Raw genomic sequence first — 25,206 nt, 5'->3', positions numbered from 1 at the left:
AAGGACGAAGTGATGGTTCCTTTATAGATCATATCCTGATTTCAACTGGCCTTCAGTCCAATTTAGTGAGTTTACCATTGTGGATAGCGTTTTTAGTGACCACAACCCTATTTGTGTGCACCTGGGAGGTAGGTTGCTGTCAGCACAAGCCAGGGTGATAGTACCAGGCACATTGAGATCTACGGATGGAAGACGCCGCCTAAATTGGTCACAGATATCTCCAGACTCATTTTATGGCGAGGTACAAGTATCAGGTGCAACCGAACTAGCTTCCTGTGTGTCACCTGGCTCCTACCTGGGGGGTGTTCTTAAGGCTTTTGATGTCATCATCATCGAGATAGCGGCACTTTTAAGTGCTCCCTCACATAGGACGGTGCTATCTGACCCTAGATGGTTTGACCCATTAGGCTCTAAGGCTGTGCAACAATTAAAAGCTTTAAAATCTACCCCGAGAAATCAATCTTTGATCTGTGCCTGCCGTCTTGAGTATAAACGGGCCTTGGCCACTCGCAAGGGTGAATTGAAGGAGGAAATGTGGAGAGTCTTATTAGAGCCAAGTACCTTAGGGAACAGCTCAAGGGTCTGGGGCATTATTAACCGACCTCTATTCGAGAAGGCTAGGGATGGTGAAGTAGGCACTAATATAACTGAGGATGAATTGGTGTCTCACTTTAAATCTATTTTCAGTGGTCCCACGAATCAACAACAACATTAAGGCACCGTTAACACCAGCCCCATGGTAGTGTATGAGCAGAAAGAGGTGGAGAAGGGTATTTTTGGGCTGACGTGCAATAAGGCCCCAGGCCCGGATGGCATCACTCCAGACCTTTTTAAATCAAACCCACATTTTTGGGACCCGGTAATGATGGCTGTGCTTAATGCGGCAACCAGGGTTGGCTGCCCGGATTCCTGGGGCACCTCAACCATTGTGCAGGTTTTCAAGAAGGGCGATCATAATAGCACCTCTTGTTATAGACCGATCTCCCTTCTTGACTCCGTGGTCAAGATTATGGGCAGGCTGTTACTGGGTAGATTATCATCCTGGGTGGTAGAGAACGAGACCATTTCTGATATACAACATGGGTTTCACCCAGGGCGCTACACCTTGGCCCAATGCCTTAACTTTTATATGATCCTTGGGAAATATACAATCGCCTGCCAAGGGACGATCTACATGGTCTTCAAGGATATTTCCTCTGCTTTTGACTGTGTCAATCGAGTGAAACTGTGGCAATCCATGAGGGCCTTGGGGGTCGAGGACAATTTGGTTGACTTCCTGGAAGATCTGCACAGGGACACCAAGGCCAACATCAGATATGGTGGGGGTTCGGCAGGGATGTATCCTGGGATGTATCCTGGCCCCTTTTTTATTTAATTTATACATCAATGATTTGGAGAAAACTCTGGTAAAAATAGGGGTCGATTTCCCATACGTGGGGTGCCGAGGTCTGCCCGTCCCGCTATATGCGGACGACCCGGTCCTCATTTCTAGGACGGCAAAGGGCTTCCAGACCCTGCTTGACACCTTCCGGGGCTTTATGGAAGCCCATGACTTGGCAATTAACAATTCTAAATCTTATATTATGCAGGTCGGGGCTCGACCTAGGAAACAGTACCCCTTTAAAGTGGGTAATGAGAAAGTACCAATGACCTCGATATTCTCTTACCTGGGTGTTTTAGTGGATGACCGCTTGAATTGGGGGGCCCTGATTCAGAGGAAAAAGGGAGAGGTCATGAGGGCGAATGCTGCAATTTTCAACTTTGCCGCGAAGATGGGTAGGCACCCGATTGCGGCAATAGTGAAAATATATCAGGCCAAAAGTGTTGCTATAGCTAGCTACGAGAGTGAAATCTGGAGCTATGCAGCAACTGATGCTCTGCAGGTGGCAGAGAACAACTTTTTAAAACGTCTCCTAGGAGTGCCAAGTGGAACATCAAATTTGGTGGTACATGAAGAACTGGGATTGCCATTTATATGTGCTACTTTGGATATACGCCCTTTGTTGTTTTGGATCAATTGTTGGCTAAACAAAGATTTAGCTCTTAACCACCAGATTTTAAGAGAAAATATGATCCTCGATCACATGTTACGCATTCCAAGGTTAAAATACATTAAGCGCTGTTTTGAAGAGCTGGTGCGGCCGGACCTTTTTTAAAGCCTGATTCTATTACTTTGAAAGATGTGGAATTTGTAAAGAAAACCTTTACTACCCTCAAAAAGCTTGGTAGAGATGATCTAGAAATTGGAAAATCTATTGTCCGTAAATATGTGATGCTCAAAACAACCTCATCCATAGAGCCATATCTTTTGTGGCCACTGACGACCCATGAGCGTTTTTTATTGATCAGGTTCCGATTGGATTATTTCCATCTGTTACTTTCTGTCCCAAAAGGGTGCTGTAGAGGCCAGGTGTTAGAATCCTGTGGTGTGACGGAGTGTCTCCTCAGGATTTGCTACACTTTATGTTTTTTTGTAAATTTTATGAAGTACCTCGCAGACATTTCTTAACACCTCTTTTAAAGAAGTTGAACGTTATCCTAGTCCGCCCAGCTCTTTTCTATTTACAATTGCTGAAATCAGAATGTTTAATTTTTATAGTTGGTTTTCTGAAATCCTCACTGAGATCTAGGATTTGTATGGAGAGCTAGTAAACCTTTAACACTGGTAGGCATTCCCTTATTACCACCTATGAAGATGAATTCCTGGCTGTGTGTTTACTTTTTTTAAGGGGCTATCCCCCTCTATTTTACTGTTATAAACTGTATGTTTTAATTGTTATAATGAGTTGTGTAACTTTTATGGTTTTATTTTTAAAGCTGAATACAGTACTTTGATGATACTTATTTGCAGGGATATGGCTGGAAGCAGAGTTTTACATGTTGGAAGTAAGCATCCTCTGTAACTGAAAGTAAGTATGCCCAACTGTACAGGCCTTTGACTTTAATACTCTTACTGTGCAGTACAGATTGTTATTGTGTGCTCCCTCTGTAACTGCACCATCCTTGTAGAACATCTGCCAGACTGGTGCAATATTAGGCTAATGCCAGGCAGAGGCAGTGCAATAAACAAACGCTCTCATCAGCACTGTAAACATTAATACTGCTGACAAACTAGCTACACCCTACATTGTGAATAGCTTTGGTCGAACCACTTGTCTTTCTGCTTTTCCGGCCCAGTCCAGCTGGAGACCACTTGTGGAAAGGCAGGCCGATATTAGGCCATGTGTGAATTTGCAGTGCTTTATATGCTCCCTTCAAGATTTAAGTGAGCATATGGAGTGGCTGCTCGGCCGGTGTGATCACAGCCCAGTTCCACCTGACTAAAATGTCCAGTTCCTCACAGAGCAGGAAGGGAGTGCAGTTAAGAAAGAAAAATATCCTCAATATGCACTGACTCAAACGGTGAGGCATCAGTCCACTGCACCCCATGCAATGTGTTTGTTAAGGCAGCTAATTTTTCTGATTCTCTGGTGCTGGGCAGCCAGAGAGAGACTGTTCCAAGGCTGGGCCCAGATGTAGGCTAGCCAAGAGAGAGCGTTGTAAATGATCCAACCCTAGTGGCTGATTTTGTGAACGAGCTGAATATGGATAATACATTCAGAGTTATTCTAAACAGGGTGCCCCAAATCATGTTTGTTACAGGGCCACCAAAATCATTGGGATGACGCTGTGAGGAAGTAAAGAGAAAGAAAAATTAAGGAAAATAGATGCGGAAGAAAGCACAAAAGGGAAAAATCAAAAGAGAAGCATCTTTCAATTAAAGTGCATGAGAAACAGTAGCGTAAAACTGCTGCCATATCATCAGTGGTGCAGTCAGCAGGGGATCCTTTGGTAAAAAGGTAGTTTAACTCACCTTGTGTACAGATGGTTTCTAGAGACACTTTGATACCAGAAGGCTGCAGCCCATAATTCCCATTCATAGAGCAACCGCAACACAGTTTGTGACTATGGTATAAGATTGATTTGTTAAGTATTATATGAGTTTATTTAGTTCCTTTAATGAGGTGTCAACTTCTACAATCCGTGCTGTCTCTTCCCATAGCATCCGAAGTTTAGGTCCTTGAGAGCCCACAGACAGGTTTCCTTTAGTTCACATTAAAGCTTATGAACTCTCCTACTCCAATGTTATTACAATTTTATTTACAAGCAGCTAATATTCCATTTTATTTAAAGAGCAGACATTGACATCACAGCTGTTATAATCAGCTCTGGAAATGGATAGAAAAATGGTTCCATAACTGTGCTAAAGGCAGCGCAGCAGAAAGAGGATGGTGTCACGAGGGGTGGAGTCATTACTAGCAGACTCCAACAGTCAACCTATAAATTAGGTATTGAAACATCTCATGCAAAGAAATTGCCAAAACGGGCAAATCTGACAATAAATCTTTTCATGTTTAATTAATTGTTGCTAACTGGCTGCATTGTAAAATATCTTATGGTTTTAGGCCCCCTGCTGCAGAGATGTTTGTGTACCAAGCATACATATGCCTAATTATGATGTTGGGCAGACTTGAGTCCGCCCAACACCATTGTGGTCTGGAGCCGACCAACCATAGTTTGTGGTTCATAAGTTATAATTCTTCTAATATAAAACAGTGACCTATGAACCTGGATGAAGGAGTTGAATGCAAACTGAAAACGTATTCTTTTTTTTCTCAAATGTTCTCAAACTGTCACTATTCTAAGAGTGCTGTAAAAAATGGCTTATTGGTTAACGGGATGGAAGTCTTTATTTACACTAACCTGGTCCTGATCTGGATAGGCAATCTATTCTTTAACATCCTATGCTGACTACTGGGTGTCGTTATTCTTAACCTAACACCCACTCTCACAGTTACAGCAAGGTGTGCCTACTTTTAAAATATCCTCGTGTATGTCTGTGTGTGTCACCACATGTGAGTCTGTATTCCCTTCTCTCATTCAACACTCAAGCTGGTCCATGCAAGGAGAAAGAGAGAAACCAATTAGGAAAAAGTTAGGAAGAAAAATGTGTGGGTGGCAGGAAGGAACCTCACGGGAGCAACCACCAGGGAACTACTGACAGGTTCTCGTCAATGTGTTTCCACTTCTCATCACTGGCTCCTTCTCGCCAAAACAAAAAACAAAATTTCAAAGTAGGAAAATTGTGCAAATAAATCCTGAATAAACTCAAAGGTGTATATCCCTATCACACTCATGTGTGTGTACCCCCGAGGTGTCACCACCGCTACTCGGTGTGTTCCCCTATTTAAAAGTGGAGTTAGATAACCCTAGCTACTTAATCTACTTTATTCCTTGCTGGGTATCTACTCCCGTTAAAACCAAAACCAAAACACTACTGTTGTGCTTCGTTTTGTATTGTATGAAGCACAACAGAGCACAACGTAGTAGCGGTGGTGACACCTCGGGGGTACATGCACATGAGTGTGATAGGGATATACACCTTTGAGTTTATTCAGGATTTATTTGCACAATTTTCCTACTTTGAAATTTTGTTTTTTGTTTTGGCGAGAAGGAGCCAGGGAGGGGAGTTGCAATCCTAGCTAAAAATCATGTACAAGGGATGGGTAGGGTATTGGCAGATAAGCAAGGGAGGTGGGCCATTGCTGAATGTATTATTGGGAATCAGAAATGTACTGTATGCTCTATATATGGGTCAAACTTTGATGAGGCTTTAATAATAGAGTGGCTTAATGTTGAACTGGCCCAGTGGCCTACCCCACTAATAATTTACATATTTGGCCTAATGGCTTACAGGACAGTAGTATCAGCTATAAAGGGAGGAAGCCAAAGGTCTTTAAGGCACTTCAGTCACTCTTGGTTGACCACGGTTTGGTGGATGTTTGGGCCACATTGAGAGGTGAGGAACCTGGGTATACCTTTTATTCCTGTCACCATCGGAAACTGGTAAGACTGGATTATTTTTTTGCATCTAGTCTTACGTTGGCTGGGGCTAGAATACAAGTGTATCCATGGTATATCCACGGGTTACTTTGGATCACGATCCTCTTGTACTTAGGTTAATGCTTCCTAGAACGGGAACTAAACCACGAGCTTTCTGATTCGATAGGAAATTGTTGTTTGATGCACAGTTTGTAATTGAGATGAAGATCTGGATCAAGCATTTTTTTAATAATAATTCGTAATAGTGCAGGGACCGGGTGTGTATGGGACACTTTTAATGCCGCATTCAGTTTCGGCCTATATAAGCAAAAGCAATTGCGAGCAGTACTAAAAGAATTGTATGCTGCGCTTATGTTGGCAGAAGAAAAGCTTATGTTAGGTATACATGGGGGCCACAAGATTACCGGCCTCCTGACTGAAGTGGCCCGTTGCAAGGCTAAAATTAACCTTTACTGGAGTAAGGAAACAGCGAAGAAATATCTGACTAGAAAGCATTTGAATTATGAATATGGGGAGGCAAGTGGACAGTGTCTTGCTCAGCAGCTTAGATCCAAAGAGGATCAATGTGATTAGAGATGCTAGAGGCGACCTTGTAGAAACAGAGGCTGGGATCTTGGATGTATTTCACGATTTTTACGAGACATTATATACAGGGGAACGGTACGACGCACAAGCTGGGAGGCTCTGGTCCAGCGCTTCTGTGACAATAATTTGAGTAGACAAGTTGCTGAGTTCTTGGAGGCTCCTATTACTATGGAGGAGCTGCAGAGAGCCATTAATAGTTTAGCAATGGGAAAGGCTGCCGGACCGGACAAGCTCCCACTCGAAATATATGAAACTTTTTTTGATATTCTGAAACCTGACATGCTTGCTACGTTCAAACAGGCGCAGGCAGGTTCCCCCCCGCCCCCGATGAGGTGAGTATCATAGTGTTTAAGAAAAAGGATAAGCCTGCTGAATATGCGGCCTCATGTCGCCCTATTTCTCTCTTGAACACAGACAGTAAGATTTACTCTAAAATCCTTGCGACCCGGTTGGCTGAAGTGATAACCCCGTTGGTATCTAAAAGACAGCATGGTTTTATCCCCAAGAGGGGGACAACTAACCACATTAACAGGGTGGTGACTCTAATGAATATTGCAAATACCATGGGGGTGAACTCAGTCTTATATTACTTGATGCCGAAAAGGCTTTTGACCGGTTCGCATGGGGATTTTTATGGGCAGTGCTACAACGCCGGAGCTTCCAGCTAAATTTTATTTTGGCCTTACAAATGCTATATCGTCAACCCATAGCTAGCATTTGTATTTTGGGTTTATAATCTAGCCCTGTGTATATTACCCGGGAAACAAGGCAGGGATGTCCCTTTACATTGATCCCTTTTTAAAAATGCTGGAGTCCAATGCTAGGATTGAACGAGTTATTTGTCGACAAGAACACTACCGGGTGTTTGCATATGCAGATGATGTAGCCGTGGTAACATCAAATCTTTCAACAGCTATGTCAACAATAGAGCAATTGGCGGTACAGTTTGGAGCCGTTTCAGGCTATAAACTCAATACTACCAAGACACAAATACTGTGTGTTAATATAACGACATTTGATGATCAAAGGGTTTTCAATGAGGTTACTTATTTTGGGATCAAGCTGCGGACTTGTTTAAATGCACTGGTAGAGGTTAATTGGCAGCTCCTCTTAAGGGATGTGCAGAAACAACTGGATCGGTGTGAATGTTTACACTTGTCTATGGTTGGGCGGGTAAACAGTCAAAATATCGACTTCAAAATATCAAATGGACAGAATATCGAGTTTTAAATATCGAATGGACAAAATATCGGCAGGACAGAATATAGACATCAAAAATATCGTTTTTAAGGTAAGTGATTTAATATTGAATGTTAAAAATATAGACAGTTAAAATATCGAAGTATATAATATAGATTATTAAAATTATCGAATTTTTAATATTATCGAATATAGTAATTTTTATGTTAATATATGTGTGAAAAGTGTGTATTCATGTTATAATTTATTTTAATTAATTAAATTTGTTGTTTTAATTTTTGCGTAATTTAATTCTGTAGCGGGTTGTGGGTTTATAGGGGAATAGGGTGGAAAGTAATTTAAATATAATTAATTAAATATGTAAATTTATTTATTGGTATTTATTTTTAATTAATTATTAATTAATTTATAATTGATAATTAATTAAAATGTAATTGGCAATTATTTTAATTAATTGATTAATTGTTAATTATGTTATTTTACTATTTTATTTTCTGTAGTGGGTTGTGGGTGTATAGGGGAGTAGGGTGGGAAGTAATTTAATAATAATAATTAATAAAATATGTAAATTTAATTATTGTTATTCATTTTCATTCATTGTTAATTAATTGATATTTGGTAATTATTTAAATTTTAATTGGCAATTAATTTTAATTAATTGATTAATTGCTAATGATGTTAATTTTACAAATTTTATTTCTGTAGCGAGTTGAGGGTTTATAGGGGAATTGGGTGGGAAGTAATTTATTTAAAATTTATTAAATAAATCAATGTATTTAATTGTAGTTATTTTGAATTAATTGTTAAATAATTTTTAAATGTAAAAATATTAATTGTTAATTTGTAATTAATTTTTATTAATAGGTAAATAATTGTAAATATTAACTTTTAATTTGTAATTTTAATTGAATAATTATTATATTATATTAAATAGGTAATTACTTTTAATTAATATTTTCTAGATATTTATTTACATTAATAGAAATATTATATGAAGACTTTCATATCCCTACTTTTGCACTCTTTGGAGTGGGAATAGTAATTTTAACCCCTACGCTATCCAACACTTTCCCTACTGTTGCACTCATTGGAGTGGGAATAGTAATTTTTACCCCTACGCTATCCAACGCTTTCCCTACTGTTGCACTCTTTGGAGTTGGAATAGTAATTTTTACCCCTACGCTATCCAACGTTGTCCCTACTGTTGCACCCACTGGAGTGGGAATAGTAATTTTTACCCTTACGCTATCCAACGCTTTCCCAACTGTTGCACTCACTGGAGTAAGAATAGTAATTTGTACCCCTACGCTATCCAACGCTTTCCCTACTGTTGCACTCTTTGGAGTTGGAATAGTAATTTTTACCCCTACGCTATCCAACGTTTTCCCTACTGTTGCACCCACTGGAGTGGGAATAGTAATTTTTACCCCTACGCTATCCAACGCTTTCCCTACTGTTGCACTCACTGGAGTGGAAATAGTAATTTTTACCCCTACGCTATCCAACGCTTTCCCTACTGTTGCACTCACTGGAGTGGGAATAGTAATTTTTACCCCTACGCTATCCAACGCTTTCCCTACTGTTGGACCCAATGGAGTGGGAATAGTAATTTTTACCCCTACGCTATCCAACGCTTTCCCTACTGTTGCACCCACTGGAGTGGGAATAGTAATTTTTACCCCTTCGCTATCCAACGCTTTCCCTACTGTTGCACTCACTGGAGTGTGAATAGTAATTTTTACCCCTACGCTATCCAACGCTTTCCCTACTGTTGCACTCTCTGGAGTGAAAATAGTATTTTTTAGACTTCTGCTATTGTACAGTAATAATATAGGATATTATTTAATTATATTATGTTACTATATATTTATATGTTTTTACGAATGTGTTTTTTTACTTTTATTAATTATTTAAATTTTATAAGTTAATTTTAGTATTTTTAAGTATATTTTAGTAATTAATTTTTACTATTAATTTAATTTAACACTGTTTTTAATAAAGTCGATATTTTTATAAACTATATTTTTGTAAACGATATTTTGTACTCGATATTTTTGTACTTACCTGTTTGTAGATACAAACTCGATATTCTGTCTGTCGATATTTTGGCATCGATATTTTTGATAGTCGATATTCTGTCCGTTGATATTATGTCAGTGATCCGATGTAATGTCCTGAAGATGTTGGTCCTCCCCGAAATTCTATATTTTTTTAGATCTGTGCCACTTAATATTTCTCGGGTTAATCTCGCTCTGTTACAATCTTTGTGTGTTAGATTTGTGTGGGCACAGGGTAAATCGCGGAGAGCCATGCGATTTATGATTCTGTCTCGGGAACAAGGTGGCTGGGCTGTCCTGTATTTTACTCTATATTATTATGTGTGCATTTTACAACATATGAATATCTTATTAACCGGGGCAGAACCGTGCAATGTAGCCGAAGCGCCCTCCATATACCAAATATTGCTTGGGAGTGTTTCTAAAAATCGGATGTATGACGTTACAACGCATACTATTACAACGCATGCTTTTACAACGCAACTTTTACAACGCAGGATCCATTACAACGAATACCATTACAACGCATTTTTTTACAACGCAAATACCTTTACAACGCATACCATTACAACGTAAGTATAGGTAAGTATATACATTTTTTTTAAATGTAAGTTATTAAATTTAATATAATTTAATTTTAATCAATTTTAATTTTATTTAATTTTTTTTAAAAACCCAAACCTAGCCCTGAACCCTAATAATACCCCTTTACCCAAAAACCCATACCTAGCCCTGAACCCTAAAAATACCCCTTTACCCAAAAATCCAAACCTAGCCCTGAACCCTAAAAATACCCCTTTACCCAAAAAACCAAATCTAGCCCTGAACCCTAATAATACCCCTTTACCCAAAAACCCATACCTAGCCCTGAAGCCTAAAAATACCCCTTTACCCAAAAACCCAAACCTAGCCCTGAACCCTAAAAATACCCCTTTACCCAAAAACCCAAACCTAGCCCTGAACCCTAAAAATACCCCTTTACCCAAAAACCCATACCTAGCCCTCAACCCTAAAAATACCCCTTTACCCAAAAACCCAAACCTAGCCCTGAACCCTAAAAATACCCCTTTACCCAAAAACCCAAACCTAGCCCTGAACCCTAAAAATACCCCTTTACCCAAAAACCCAAACCTAGCCCTGAACCGTAAAAATACCCCTTTACTCAAAAACCCAAACCTAGCCCTGAACCCTAAAAATACCCCTTTACCAAAAAACCCAAACCTAGCCCTGAACCCTAAAAATACCCCTTTACCTAAAAACCCAATCCTATACCACTTTTACTATAATTATATACTTACCTATACTTACGTTGTAATGGTATGCGTTGTAAAGGTATTTCCGTTGTAAAAAAATGCGTTGTAATGGTATTCGTTGTAATGGATACTGCGTTGTAAAAGTTGCGTTGTAAAAGTAGTCCGTTGTAAAAGTTGCGTTGTAACGGTTGCATACCCTAAAAATCAAGTGTTTATTAATGAGGATATGAGTTACTGTAAGAGACAGCAGTTTAAGGTCTTGATGGCGGCCTATAAGGTATGTAGGGCAGTTAAAAAACACTATATTTTTGGAAAGATATCAGGGTATTCCCCGCTAACTGCTACAACGCTCCTTCCATCAATATTTTGGAATCGTATAGTAGACAACTGGCAAACTAAAGGGGTTCAAACTATAGGAGATTTATATAGTAATGGGGATCTGATGTCTTTTGAAATGTTAGTTAATACGTTTCAAATCCGACTTTCCGATTTCTTTAAATACCTGCAAGTCCGTGATTATCTGCTTAAAAATCATTGGAAAATTTAACCAAACCCTGTTATTGAAGCTGTGGGGAAGAATGCTCGTATTGGTCTTTTATATTCTTTACTGTTGGATACTAACGGAAATGATTTAGAGATTAAAAATTTTAAATGGGATAGTCGGCTGGTGTGCCGTGGCACTCGGGTCGAAACCTCTATTGAGTTGGCAGGGAGATTATTTATGGCTGCTAATCTGCGTGCACACAATTACAAGACCATTTTTAGTTTATATTACACTGCTGCTAAACTGTATAGAAGGGGGGGTCTAATGACGGGGAATGTTTTTGTTGCAGGTCAGATGAGGCGGATATAGTACATATTTTTTATACATGCAGGCACTTAAATAATTTGTTTGGGCACATAGAGAAGTTTTTGGCGGAGATGCTTGGTGGGATTGTACGATTATCTTGTGCTCATGTATTATTGGGGGTAGATGAGGAAACGGAGAAGGACCAAGTGATGCATAAACATTGGTACATAATATTTATGGCAACTGCAGTAGTGAGACTATGTATTGCTTCAAAGTGGCTACAGAAGGATGCGCCATCTTTTGAATTATGGAGGGCTAGATTTCCAGCAACTTTCAATACAGATTATTGTTTATATGCTTTGAAAGGCAAACTGAAAAAGAAATTAGGCTGGGAAATCTGGGGTCCAGTGGTCACCTCTATGGGCGAATAAACTCCATGTCCTTTTCTTTCTTTTTCTTTCTTTCTTTTTTTTTCTTCTTCTGTGTTTCTCGATCCAGGTTGTGTACCATGTATGAAACTAAGTATATGGATTGACTGGCTGATTTATTCTAATGTGACTTTTTGTGTGATCATAGATTAACAATAAAAAAATTAAAAAATATAAAAAAGACATTGACTTAGAAGAAATGTGTAAATTATTTTGCAGCACACTACCAGTAATAAAGTGAAAACACAACACATGCAAAAATCCTAAACCAATCTCGAAAAATATAGTACAGGTTGCGTCTTCCCCAGCCTGGGTACCTGCCAATAACTATGCCACACACGGAGCTTAGTATTACAAGTCTTTTTTTGTTTGTGTGTACTGCAAACTCAACATTCTCAATCCACATTCATGCATTCCACTCTAACATTTGCATCACAACTCTACGGCGTCCATCAGGAGCCAACAGGGTTCTGTCATTGCCAACTAGCAAGACACTACATCTCCCCTGCTGTTAAATTAAAAATGTATATTTTTACAAAATATATATGTACACTTAATTCTCTTCAATCAGTCTTTTTGGCACTTTAATAGTTTGACCTGATCTTGTTGGAAGCTGGGAATTGCCACCATCAGTGTCCAGAAACTGTGTTGATGGTGTAGAGGCAAACGCAGAAATTGTATTTCAGAACTAGTCTATCTTCCAAAATGTAGATCTGATGAACGATGAGTTAAACACTGAAAGTGAGAAGAGCCTCTGTGTATAGGCTTCCCAGGGTACTGGGAAATCCCATGTGTCCAATGGAGGACACCACTTGAAAAGGTTTGGCATCAAATGGGGCATCAGATTTTCTTTTCTGCATCTCGAATGCGAACACATGATCTCTCTCTCAGACGATGTTCTTTGCATGAGGTTTTTTTCAGCATATACTTTCATCTTATGTTTATGTATCAAGTTCCTCTCATGAGTTGCTTTCTTGTCTCTCTCTCTCTGATTGGCCCACTGAGGTACCTTGATTGTCATTGCTCTCCCGACCATCAGTGTTGCAGGGATTTCACCTGTGGTCGAGTGAGGTGTTGAACGATTAGCTCCTACGACAGAATATTACACAGTCATTACATCAAGCTTCTCAAAAGTAGCATTCTGCACTGCTTTCTTTTAGTGCACCCATAAAGCGATCAACAAGTCCATTGGCCTCTTCTGATGCTTTATACTCAGATGCTCTAAGAAATCTTTGGACTGTTGACTGTTGAAAGGAGGGTTATTGTCACATTTCTATATGACTAGAACACCTCATGTGGCAAAGATGCTACATAGTCTCTCAATGATTCAGGGAGGATTATGGGTTTGCCGGATGGGATACTCCATCACAAACGTGATGGATATTCTGTCCTCTATATTACAAGTTCCATAGGAAATAATAGAATTTAAATTTGTCTGACAGGTTATCCGTCAATTTATGATTAAGCAACCCTGTCCGCCAAACTCTACTCAGGCCCCCAGTCTTGAGTGGTAGATGAGAGATCCTCAATTAATGGAAATCTGGAGTAATTTCCCAAAATCACCATCAGGTGATGCCAATTGTCAAGTGTGTCAACAAAGTCAATGGCTACTCTCTCCAGGCATGCTTTGGGGGTTCTGACATGTTTAAGGTGTGTTGAGTAACTTTTGCAGAAAGGCAGTTTATTTATTTATGGGTTTGTAATGCGCCAGAATCACACTCGAAGGTGTATCTCCGCGCAATGCTGTACAGGGAGAGTGCAATGAGGAGAGACATTAATTACTGAAATAGCACTGTTTTTAAACTTTTCCTGAAAATTGAATGGCTGGTGCATTGCCTAAGGGAGAGAGGGAGGCTGTTCCACAGCAGAGGGCCCATGACAGAAAGGGCTCGTCCTCCTTGCCTGGCTTTCCAGATTCGGGGAACCTGTAGTAGCAACTGGTTACTGGAACGGAGGTTGCGTGTGGGGCAATGAGGGACAAATCTATCAGCCAGATAGAGTGGTCCCAGGTTATGCAAGCTTTTATGCACCACACAGCAGATCTTAAATTCAATACGTTTTCGAATAGGTAACCAATGTAACTGGCCAAGAAGGGGCCGGTACGGAGTTCTGGGAGGGGCGTTTGCCACCAGTCGTGCGGCGGTGTTCTGCACTACCTGAAGTTTGTTCAAAATGCCCTCATTAGCCGCCAATAGAAGACCATTACAGTAGTCCAGACGACTCAGCACGAGAGCCTGAACCAGAGTCTTCCTAGAGCTATCAGGTAGGAGGGGGAACACCTTCCGAAGAAGACTGATGACATGAAAACAGGACCCCACAATGATGTTAGTATGATGTTGAAGTGTGAGGTCTTGGTCGAGATGAACTCCCAGATTTTTTACCACCTGTTTAGGAAGGGGGGCCACTCCTAGGCTGGCAGGCCACCAGTCTGGAGTCCACCGAGTTTTAGCTTCCCCGAACAGAAAGACTTCGGGCTTTCCCACATTGCATTGGAGGAAGTTGTTAGCCATCCAGCTGGAGACCGCCGTCATGCCTTTCGAGAAAGCTTGCCTTACCGCAGGAGTAAAGGTTTTAAAGGTGAACAACAGCTGGGTATCGTCGGCGTAAGATATGGGTACAAACCCATAGGATCTCATGATTCCAGCCAGGGGGGCAACATAAACATTAAACAGCGTAGGGCTGAGACAGGAGCCCTGCGGGACTCCTTTGGTGATTTTAGATGAGGCAGAACTAAATGCCCCCATATTCACCCGCTGAGTACGATCTGTTAGGAAGCTAGCAAACCATGCCAGAGCAGATTTTTCTAGTCCAATCTCTTCCAGCATTTTTAAAAGGATGGCATGGGATATGGTGTCGAATGCTGCTGATAAATCCAGCAGCACCAACACCACAGACAGACCTCTGTCTAAGGACATACGTATGTTATCCGTGACAGATAGCAGGGCGGTTTCGGTACTATATTTCGGCCTGAACCCAGATTGAGAGTGGTCCAGGCATCCGACCCGCTCAATGAAACTCGAAAGATGGTAATTAACATGTTTCTCCATTATTTTACTAAAATAAGGCAGGAGAGAGATAGGCCTCAGATTCGACATGTCGGACCAAGGGATTGATGTATTTTTCCTGATGGGCTTTACTAGGGCGTTTTTCCACTGTGCTGGAACTGAACCTTCAGATAAAGAAAGATTAATCAGTGTCTGAATGGTCGGGCTGAGTGTGTCTCCTATTAGATGCATCACTCGGGCAGGGACAAGATCGGCCGGACATCCTGATTTAACTGTGCCAATCAGTTTATTAACTTGATCCAATGTAATCTGAGGTATAGAAGACATTTTTATGGGACTAATGTCTGCAATCCCCTGTTGTAAACCCTGAGAAGGGTCACTGGTGTCAGCTACAAGTCTTGATTGAGCGATTCTTTCATAAATGGACTCAATTTTATTCTGAAAGTATCTGGCAGTGTCCTACAGAGTTGTTGAGACACGGTCTCAGGACTTTTCATAAGCTATGGGTTTGGTAAAAGTTTGAAGAACCTGGTATAATACTTTCGGGTCCTTACATGCCTCCGCCAGTTGAGAGATAATGTAATTCTTCCGTGCTGCTCTAATATTTTTATGATAAATTCTCAAGGCAGAGTGATAATAGGTTTTATCTTCTATAGTGTGGGAGTTTCTCCAGGTCTTTTCCAATTTCCTACATACTTTCTTTTCAGATCGCAGCTGGTCCGAATACCACAATTCCTGGCGGTGATTTGACCGCTGATTGCAGGCTCTTAAAGGGGCGATAGAATTCACTGCAGTGTCTAGGACTGTGTTGAGTTTGGAGAGAACAATGTCCGAAGTATCAGAGGAGAGAATACCCGGGAATTCAAAAGTGTCTTTAAAAACTTCTGGGGACACTTTATACCATTGTCTACGCCAGAAAGGTAAAAGGGCAGGTTGAGGGCATTCCTCTATCAGGGTGGGTAATATGAATTCTATCACAGAGTGATCCGTCCATTCTACCTGTTTGGGGGGGAAGCAGGTCAGCATGTGGGAGTTCGACAGAATTAAGTCTAAGGTGTGTCCGGCCTTATGGGTGGGGCCATTATTATACTGCTTCAGGCCCAAAGTGGCTAAATCTGTTAGCAAAGTTTGAGCTTCTACATTGTCCAAGAGTTCGCTATGAATGTTAAAATCTCCGAGGAGTAGGAAGTTGGTCCCCATACAGATGTGGGGTGCCAAAGTCTCCATTAAAGTCGTGGAGGCAGCTGTACAGGGCCCAGGGGGATGATACACCAATGCCCCCTTCCAGCTGCTCCCCATGTGGTTGCTTATTTTAAAAACCAAAATTTCAATATCGCTGGTACAGCTTTGGTCCAAGATGGTAATCGTGAAAGTGTCCTTATAGACAATGGCCACCCCCCCACCAATTTTCACGGGGCGATCTAGCCTAATTATTTTGTATCCCAATGGGATCACCAGCGTAATAGCTGGGACCAAATGCGGTTTTAACCATGTCTCAGTACAGAAACAGAAATCTGGGAGTGCAGAATGGATTAGATCCCAAACCTCGGAGTAGTGCTTGGATAATGACCTAACATTACAAAGAATGCTGTTGCCTGTGAGAGAGGAAATCTTAGGATTCTCCGGCAGTCTCTTATCCAAGCACTCTTTACTGGAGATGGATTAATATTTACAAATCCTGCAAGAGAACGGGCCGTCCGGGAGAGGCCATGAGTCCTCCACACAACTCAAGGGGGAGATAAATTGTAAATTGCGTAGTTCTTGGGTTGAATAGCTAATCCTCCTGAGAGAGTTCAGACATTGCGCTGGAGATGTAAGGTTCATGGCCCCAGGCCCCGTCCAGTCGCGGACGGGCGCAGACGGGCTCCTCTCTGGCTCGTCTCAGGCTCGTCTAAGGCGCTCCCCTGCGCGCGACCGCTGCGCGCTCGGGGCAACGAGAGGGCTTAATAGCCCTGCCTGCTGCACAACTAGAGCGCTAACCGCGCGTGAGGCTGGGGTGGGGTGACTGGCTCTTCCTGTCCCGCCCTCCGCTCAACGGCACTGGTTGCCGAGTCGGACCGGGGCGGGCAGGTGGAAGGTCGAGCACAGCCCCTCTCACTACTGGGAAGCTCCAATGGACCCCCTAGTGCCCCCTGATTAAATTAGCAACAAAGGTAAATGAAATTAAAAACGATAAAATTTCAAAGAGCAAGCAAGTTTAAAATTTACACAGCTCAGAGGTATCAGGCAGTTTTAAGAGCAGTGCGCACTCATGCACTCACGATCCGCAAATGGTGTAAAGCGGGTCGGGGAGACTCTGCCACCCTCCTCCCTACCGCCCTGTAACTCCTGTTCAACCCGCTCATCGAGATATGGAAACCAGACTAATTCTCAGAGAGCTCATTTAGTGGCAATAATTCCACAATGTCCTTCATTGGCCACTTCAATCATTTTCTGCCACAGACTCTTTGGAATCAGGATTCTTGACCCTCGCAGTATTACTCCCTCCTGAGTTACGTACAGTTTGTCTATGACATTTTTGTATTTTTGATATTCACCATCATTGGTGTAAGGTTGAGGGGGTTGATTCCATGACTGATGTGTAATTATATCTTTCAACTTTAGCATATCACTATCATGCCTCATGGCAGTGATAATCTGGGTGAAATGGCAGCTGGTGTGTTAGATTTTACAATGAAATGTATGTAGGCTTCAATTGTCTCAGATGGAGTATCACAACCTTGTATAGACACTCTGAAAAAGTAGTCAGCAGGGATCTGTTCCTTCTCTGGATGATACACTGTGTTATAATTGTACTCTTGCAATTGTAATCCCCATTGTTCAATGCAAGGAGGAATCTGGGCCTTTGGATTGCAAAATATAGTCTGTAAAGCTTGATGAACAGTTACCAGCATGAACGGCTTTCCATGCAGGATACATCGAAATGTTCACAAGTCCATACCATTGCTAAACTTTCTTTTTCAAGTTGAGAATAAGCCCGTTATGTTTGGGACACACTTCTACTTGCATATGCCACACTATGCCTTGAGCATTCGGGTGTCCACTGTGCTGGGCAAGGACAGCGCCTAAGCCAAAAGGGATAGCACTGACAACAACCTATGTATGAAGCTTTGGATTGAAATGAGCCATTTCCGTAATGGCTTGTTTGATCTTCTTGCAACTCTTCTCAAATTTATGTGACCAATGAAATGAAACATTATTTTTCCTCAACTCTCTCAATTGAGCACTTACAGTGTCAAAATCTTGTATAAATCTGGAACAGTAGCTTGCCATACCAAGAAATTAATTCACCATAGAAACATCTTGTGGGGGATCAGCATTTGACAATGCTTGTACTTTAGAGGGATCGGGTGTCTTACCCCTTCAGAAAAGAAATGGGCAAAGAATTTTAGCTTTGTCTTGTGGAACTCACGCTTCAAAGTCAAACCTGCATCAGCCAGTAAATGACATACTTGTGTGAAACCACATCATTCTCTTTCATGACAGGCCGTATGATATGTCGAATGGATGTATGTCGTTACTACGCATGCATTTACAACGCATGCCTTTACAACGCAACTTTTACAACGCAAGTCGTTACAACAACTTGCGTTGAGGGGCGCTGGCTAGTGAATAGTTTAATTTACTATCCCAACTCCAGTCCCCGTGGATAGTAGGGAAGGAGTTGGATAGTAAATTAAACTATTCCCTATCCTGGAGCGCCCCCCCCCCCCAGCGCAAGTCATTGTAACGACTTGCGTTGCAAAAGTTGCGTCGTAAAGGCACAGCGTTGTAAAAGTTGCGTAGTAAACGCTGTTCCCCATGTCGAATGACATTTTTGAAAAATATCTGCAGCAGAAGAAACACCAAAACTCAGTCTTTTGTCTCTAAACAGAGTAACATATGTAGAAAAGGTTGTAATGTAGCTGCAATTTTCTTGCAGTTCCAACTGATAATAACTTTTATTCAAATCAAGCCGAGAGAAGACTTTTGCACCATTTAATTGCGTTATCATGTCAGCAATATGTGGACCTGGATGTTGTTCTCGTTCAATTGTCTTGTTTGATTGGCACATGTCAACGGATATACGTACAGCTACTTCACTGTCCTTTTTAAGCACTAACACTAAGGGAAAAAAACATTTTGTGTGTGACTCGTAGAGCACTCAATGACATAATGCTTAAGGAACGCTTCAAGTTCCTTTTCAACAGTATCTGTAAATGAAAAGCAATTTGTCTACGTCTATGAGCAACATAACGGATGTTCTTATTAATATACAGCTTTATTTTCCAAGTCTATAGCCTTCCTAAAACATGAAACAATGAAGGGAATGGACTTACTATTTTGTGGTGAGCACTCATGTTGTAGTTTACGGAACTCAGTCTTATATCAGCAGCTGTGCTGAAGCTGAGTAGACAGACACTTGGCGCCGTACCTTGAAGCACATCAACTGGTGCTTGCACCTTTGTTTTCTTGTGTTTCATCATTGCTACAAATAAACCTTAACTTTTTAGCGGAGTCGATGCAGCCTTTTGTACCTTTTGGTTTTCTATGGCGTAAGTTGCTGTATTGGAGCGAGTTAACTATGTTTGTCTTCAGGAATAATGCTTATTAAAGTACAACTGTCAATGATGGAAGGTATCGAACAACCATTTACTTTCAGTTTAATCTTCAGACAATGTTTGAATGACTTTGGTGCTTTTGCATGCCGACTTTTCTTTGACATTTTTCTTCAAATAAAGCCAGTCCAACATGCGCACGCATTTCTGAGGTAAACATCGACATAGCACAGCCATCTTCTTTACTCTCACTTGATACTGATATAGAAGAACTGTTTGACAATGATTTATAAGACAATCAACTTTGTTCAGTGTCAAGTTGTCCTAACTGATATTGCCGCTTGGCCTTTTGGGTGCACGTCAAAGGTTGCCTTTGGAATGTTCTGGGGCCATTTTGTCTTTGCGCCATATGCACTTGCTTTTTCCTTTGCTTTGTAGTTTCCACTTTACAGTAGAAAGTGTGCAGTTGTTGGGCAGCATAACTTTGGGATGGTGCCAGACTGACTTTGTGCACCCCCTCAGGATGTGTTGTCCTATTGGCCAGCTAGCTCTTGGTGCCACTATAAGCACCCCTAAACCTAGACAGACGGCAAATGGTTTTGGCAACCACAGAACATGACAACCCTGATCCTCCAGGAATCTTGGTAACAGATCTAGAACCCTTTTGGTTTTTCTTGGAGAAATATTTAAAAAATTCACAGAGGGGTGTTTTCAATATTTATTGAACCAATGTGATTCTTGTGTAGAATATATGCGCTGCAGTGATCAATAGCCCAAACAGATAAAAGCAATTAGCAATATAAGGATTTTGAACAGAATAAACATTTCCACCATCTTGCCAAACAATGTATATATGCGAGCATGTAAAACAATATCTAGATAGCATACCTCTACTATGTGTTCCCTAACCTAAGCATCTAGGGGAGTGTGTGTGTGTGTTCAGCCAAGAATCCCCCATTGGTTGATCTAGCCCACAATACCTGAAGGAAAAGCATGCAGGCCCCCGTCTTGGTCAGATGTCGGACTTACGAAGTGGAATTTATAAGCAAATGTAGTTTCATGGAAACTAATCACACACAGTCATGCACGCAAAAGTGTGTCAAAAGTCTATGTGTGACGGAGAAGGCAACTTAGGAAAAACAAGTACATTTAAAATGGCAGTGTTTCCCACTGGGTCTAGCTGAGACACATGACACCCACTCTGTGAACATAAGTCGACTAATAAGCTATCTAAATATGAAGACAGCTATGTCAATCAATGTTACTGCATATTTATGTAAATAGGATTTCAACATCTATTTAAAAATCAATAAAAAAGGCAATAATAAATTTTGAAAGCCAAAGCATACAGAGAGCCAGTAAAATCATAAAAGACAATAGCAACTGAATTAAAAACAATTTAAGATGTTAAAAGCAGACCGAATCAATAGTTCCCACCAAAACAGAATAGCCAAATGTGTCTGTGGTCCAAGTGGTAGACAAAGCATTTCTGTTCCCAGCAACTGCAGACAAAGCTCCCAGAGGCATACCTTCGAGCAGGTTTATAGAGCAAACGTGTTCCCATACCGCCCCCACAGCAGCCGCTGAGGGAATGTCCACAGCCAGTGGAGGTTCTGCTGAACCAGAGCCAAGATCCAACTCACCAGGAGCAGGAGCATCCCAGGAATGCTCATAGAATGCAGCTAGGAGAAATGGAATATGTAGTGGACAGCAATATAAATGGACCATTAAGGGGTCCACCGGTACATATATGTCTGAATGCTCAACCAATTGCGTTCATAGGCACAAGTCCAAGGCACACTTGAAAGTTCATGGCAGACAACTGGATATGGGCTGCACACAGTGAAGCTAAACAGGCTGGAATCATAAGCACCAATGCTCATTCAGTTCTCAAGGCAAAGCTGCCCAAATGCAATATACCATGCATTCACCGCACAATAGCACATGATGTAGTGCTGGCTCCATTTGGTCTTGAAATGAAACATCCATTGTGGTGCAGTAAGATTATTATCACTGTCCCAACAATCAGGAACAAAACCATTGGAAGACCTCCAAAAATGCTTCAGAGCACAGCGTGTATAAAGGATGGAATGACTGTGAAAGTGTGCTATTCCTGTTGTACTAGACTTGTTAAAAATATGTTGTACTAGCTCTCCAAAATGTTGTCAGAAGTTAGTGCAAAGTAGCGCCTGTTACTCCCAAGAGAACCTTGCAACTTGAAGATCAAACGTCTCCAAACGTTTCCTTTGCAGATGTTAAGGCCACATCTTTCTGAAATAGTAAGTCAGTTTGCTCAAGGCATCAAAATGCACGTTGGTAAGATTTATCCAAGGTCAAAGCATTGCCTCCCTAACTGTATGGGCAGGTGGAAATAATACTTTTGTACAACAAGTGACAGTGGAAGAAACCGTCACCAGATAGGCAACCCCTGGTTTCATCTGACAGCAACCTTGACTGTTCAGGAGCAGGTAAGTTTCATTAGAGAGAAGTCTGAAAGGCGGAGGTATGACAGCTGCCAGTAAACCTTTCAAGAAGCAAGATAAGTTTGCCATGAAAGCATTACAGACCCCTTGCACAGTAAGGATTCACTTAAAGTATTCTTGCAGTACAAATTGCTGAGAAACACTTCAGTTTCCCTACTTTGACTCCAAAATCTGAAAGGTAGTTCCCAATACTAATGTACAAACACTTACCCCAATGCTTCAGATCTGGCCACTTGGTGGTATTGCCGACGCGTAGCGCTACTTCGCGAACTAACGTGCACCCCTAGTCAAAATATGCAGGGTGATGTATGCATGGATTAGCCAATCCACAGGTGGTGTTTCACCAACAGCAAAAGGTAACTTCTCTAGTTTTTTCATATGTAACATAGAGTATGTTGCATCTTTACGTGCCATGAGTATCTGCTGTTCTGTAAGGTGGTAAGGGGAAAACAGACTTGTGGCATTGATATGAGGCCACAGCAAATGGCCAGAATGTCGTGTTTGTGGGTTCCAGCTCAATATTAGTACTGCAGTGCATCACTTTATCTGCTGGCAGATGTCGCTTTTAAGGACAAAGTCCTTGGTCTGTTTGTAAAGACCTGGTGACCAGTAGCAATGCTGCAATAGTGAAATTGTAGCAGCCATCCCTGCATGAGCTGATGCCAGACCCTTGTGTGCAGCTAGTATTAAACCCATCCTTCAATTGGTGTTTGGTATTACACTATCCCCCACTCCAGGAATGTGAGCATATGGTGCTTTTTTTTCATCTAACTTGTAGGAGTACTTATTATTATTAAAAAATTTTATAGAGCGCGTAGTCACCCGTAGGTATCCCAGCGCTAAGATCCCTGCACCTGTGAGTCAGAGGGGGCAGCGAGGGGGGGGGGGAGAACAGATTAGAGAGTCAGGATAGTTAGGGGAAAAGATGGGTTTTCAACTGCTTCCTGAAACGTAAATAATTTGATTCTGTTCTCAGGTCGCGGGGAAGAGCGTTCCAAAGGCGTGCGGTGTGGACCGAGAAACGCCTTCCACCCGAACGAGCCTTCTTGACTCTGGGGATGATGATAAGACACTCCTGATCAGATCGTAGGGTTCTTGGGGCTTTGTATGGTCTGATAAATTTTCTTAAGATGGGGGGGCCTTTGTTTTGAAGCAGTTTATGGGCCAGACAAAGGGCTTTAAACTTCACTCGCTCCCTCACAGGGAGCCAATGGAGCAGCTTCAAGGCTGGTTTGGCCGAAGCTCTGGCAGGAGTATTGGTGAGGGTTCGGGCAGCGGCGTTTTGGATCCTTTGTAACTTGTTCAGAGTTGCCTCCGGAGCGCCTAGGTAGATGGAGTTGCTGTAATCTAGCCTAGATAGTATCAGGCCTTGGATTAACAGTTTTTGAGAGGTGGGAGGGAGTAGGGGCAGAATCTTTCTCATTGATTTGAGAAGCCCAAAGCAGGTCCCGGCTACTTTTTTTGCTTGTGTGGTGAATGACAGGTCGGTTTCGAGCCACACACCCAGGCTCTTTACCTCGGGTTTTGGGTCTGGGTGGGGACCCAAGCAGGATGGCCAGATGTTCGGTGGGAGGGAGAGCCCTTTCTGACCAAGGAGGAGAATGTCAGTCTTTGACCCGTTCAGTTTTAAAGCTGAGCTGTTCATCCAGCCTTGTATCTGCGTCAGACAGTTGTATAGGTCCGCAGGTTGTTGACTTGGGTGAGATAAGGCCACCACTAATTGGGTGTCATCAGCATAGCTGACGATACTCACTCCGAACGGGTTGACAACCTCCTCCAATGGGGACATATAGATATTGAATAGTGTAGGGCTCAAAGAGGAGCCCTGAGGTACGCCACATTGGAGGGGTGTTTCGGAGGAGCAGGTGTTATTCTCCCAGATCTGAAAGGAGCGTTGGCTCAGAAAAGACGAGAGCCAAGACAGTGCGGTACCTTCCACACCGGCCCTCCTCAGCCGATGGATAAGGAGTTGGTGGTTGACGGTGTCGAAGGCCGCACTCAGGTCGAGGAGGATCACTGCCACTGATCCTCCCACGTCCAAAAGTGCTCTGGCCTCCTCCACCGCCGCAAGGAGGGCGATATCAGTGCCCTGCCCTGGGCGGAAACCTGTCTGTGAGCTTTTTAGTCGATTATTAGATTCCAGAAATTGTGATAGTTTCCTATTCACCAGTTTTTCAGCGATCTTGCTAGTCCCAGGGAGGAGAGAGATTGGTCTGTAGTTGGCCAGATCCACAGGGTCCAAGGATGGTTTCTTTAATAGTGCCTTGACGACTGCCGCCTTCCAACTAGCGGGGACGACTCCCTGTTGCAATGAGGCGTTGATAAGATGGGTAAGGGGGGGAACGATAGTTGGTGCTACTTTCTTGAGGAAACGTAGTGGGGCAGGGTCCCTGGGAGATCCGCTTTTGATGATATTTAGCGTGCTTTCGACCTCTTCGGCGGTCACTTGTCCCCAAGAAGATAAACAGGGGGAGGTAGGAGTGTTGAGGATCTCTTTTTCCTCACTCGAATTTGTGATTGGAATTGAGTCGAGGATTTTCTGAATCTTCTCTTTGAAAAAACTAGCTAATTGAAGGCATTTTTCCTCATCTGCCTTGGGGTCTGGTGGCTTTCTCGGTCCGGGGTCTGGAACCTTAAGTAGTTCTTTTAATATAACAAAAGATTCTTTGCTGGAGCATGCAGAGTTTTCTATTCTTTCTTGGAAGAATATGCTTTTTGTTTTGCGTAGGGCAGTCTTATAAGTTTGTAAAGAGGTGAGGTAGGCGTCCTTCTTTACATTAGACTTAGTCGTATCCCTCCTCCATGAGCGATCTGTTCTCTTGCATTCTTGTCGCAGAGATTTCAGCTCTGGGGTGTACCAAGGCACGGGGGTCACTCGTTTGGTGTGTTTGAGAGTGGTGGTTTTAGGGAGGAGTTTGTCTAAAGAAGATATGACCCAGGAGTTAAACTGTTCATCGGCAGTGACAGGATCGGTGGAGAGGGCA

This window comes from Lissotriton helveticus, chromosome 8 (genome assembly GCF_964261635.1).
Source record: "Lissotriton helveticus chromosome 8, aLisHel1.1, whole genome shotgun sequence".
Lineage (NCBI taxonomy): Eukaryota > Metazoa > Chordata > Amphibia > Caudata > Salamandridae > Lissotriton > Lissotriton helveticus.
This window is presented reverse-complemented; position numbering follows the sequence as displayed.